Below are 1,868 nucleotides of genomic sequence, written 5' to 3'. Positions count from 1 at the left end.
AGCAGCTGCAGGCGGCTGGCCCTTTAAGAACTGTCCGCGGCGGCAGCGGAATGTAACAAACCCCACATTTGATTCACAACATTCGGAGCGGCGGGGTCGCGCGCCGGGCGGGAGGGGGGCTCGCGGGGGCGCGCCGGGAGGTTCCGGCAAACAGTAGCCGGCCGCTGCCCGCGGCAGCCCCGCCAAAAGCTCCGCCCCGCGGGGGCTATGAGGACCAATCACTCACCGCGACTCGGCACGTGATTAATGGGACGCCATCTTGGAAGGCAGATTTTCTTTAAAACCTCCTTCTTGCCCCCACCTTCGCACTTAAAGTGACCACCGTCATCACAAGCAAGGGGCGGGGCCACATGGCCTGAGCTAAAGATGGGAGACCCCGGGGTGGGCAAGGCCAACCGGCTGCAACTCGAACTTGCTATGCAAACTCGCGAACCACTTGCGCCTGCCTCTGAGGCTCAGTTTCCCTGCCGGAGAAATGGGTCCCCCTAGGAGAGCCGCAGCCCGGACTTACTGTGTCATGGTGTTCTCTTCGGGAACGGGGCGCCGCCTGGGACACTGAAGTGCAATGGGACTGACCTTCGACGGGGCAGGAGCGGCCTCTTAAGCCAGCTCAACTGGGTTAGGAAGGCTCTAACAGCCTTGGGTCGGCAACCTCCCCGGAGATGACGTCAGCCCCAAGAGCTACCGCGCCGCGGTGACATCATGGCCTGGCCGCCCAGCATCTCCTTGTTTATACTACGCGGCAGCTTTAAAAAGCTGGGACGGCCTGGTTGCCCAACGGACCAATAGCGGGTAACCCATGCAAACGAGCTAACGCCTGCGGGGCAGGGGGATTGGTCCTGCGTGCGCTGACGCCACAGAGACATTTAACCGCCCCGCCCCCAGCGTGGCCCGGGAAAGGGGCGGGGAACAGTTTGAAGCCTGAGCTGCGGTTGTCCGTGCCTCTGGTAGCTTTCGGCGCGTGGCCAGGAGAGCTTGGTCTCCTCCAGGGAGGGCTTCCTGCTTAAGGGTATTGGGAAACTAAGCCCAAAGAAGTCCTCAGTTTTCTACTGTACTCCTCCCAGCAGCAATGAGGCGGAGGGATTACTACAGCATTTTACAGATGGGTCAAGAGGATTAAGGGGGGCGTCACTCACTCACCCCAGGTCACACAACTATGAAGGGTGGCTGAACAGGTATTTGAACCGAAACCACAGCCGAGCTTCGTTCCCCTTTGCCTTAATACCGGGGCGACTTTATACAAAGTGGGGTATTACCTCCACATCGGTTATTTAAGAAGAAAAATCAGTAACACTCAAATATCCAAGAGCTGGGCACAGGCTGAAAAGAATAATGTGCGTATGATCAATAACCGGACTCCTCCGCATGGAGCTGCACTGACATAGGGCTACTTCCCTAAATAAGATGCCAGTGCCAAATGTTAACATTTGTTAAACCTGTGTGTAGGGCTACTGGGGGTGTGGTGCTGTCATTTTCTATGCTGCTTTGGTGTACTTCGTAACCCCAAATTTAAAAATAAAAATGGAAAGCAATTTGCCAAACAGAATGTAACTATCCATTTTTCTGAAAATTGGATATATACAATATTTGCACAGAATGCTTTTGGAAGGATATACAGGAAACTAACAATTGTCCTCAGGGAGAACTGGAAGAAAGTATGGGATCAGGAGGATAGACTTTTTTTTATTGTATATGCTTGTGTACGTTTGCTCTTTTTAAAAAACCCTATACAGGACGCCTGGGTGGCGCAGCCCGTTAAACCTCCAATTCTTGGTTTCAGCTCAGGTCGTGATCTCAGGGCCGTGAGACGGAGCCCTGTGTTAGGCTCCATGCTCAGCATGGAGTCTGCTTAAGACTCTCTCATCTGC

General features: G+C 54.4%; 1 protein-coding gene across 1 annotated transcript in view; it reads right to left on the bottom strand.

Moving 5' to 3' along the window:
- Positions 1-744, bottom strand: part of RNF44 (ring finger protein 44) — a 12,057-nt gene extending 11,313 nt beyond the window's left edge. Inside the window, exon 1 of the mRNA XM_040630258.1 lies at positions 512-744. The gene's annotated coding sequence lies outside the window, so the exon portion shown is untranslated. The remainder of the gene's footprint in view (positions 1-511) is intronic.
- Positions 745-1,868: the final 1,124 nt, after the last annotated feature.

This window comes from Ursus maritimus, unplaced genomic scaffold (genome assembly GCF_017311325.1).
Source record: "Ursus maritimus isolate PB19 unplaced genomic scaffold, ASM1731132v1 scaffold_15, whole genome shotgun sequence".
NCBI classification, from domain to species: Eukaryota; Metazoa; Chordata; class Mammalia; order Carnivora; family Ursidae; genus Ursus; species Ursus maritimus.
Note: the sequence above shows the minus strand (reverse complement) of the source record. Positions and strands in the feature narration are given on the sequence as shown.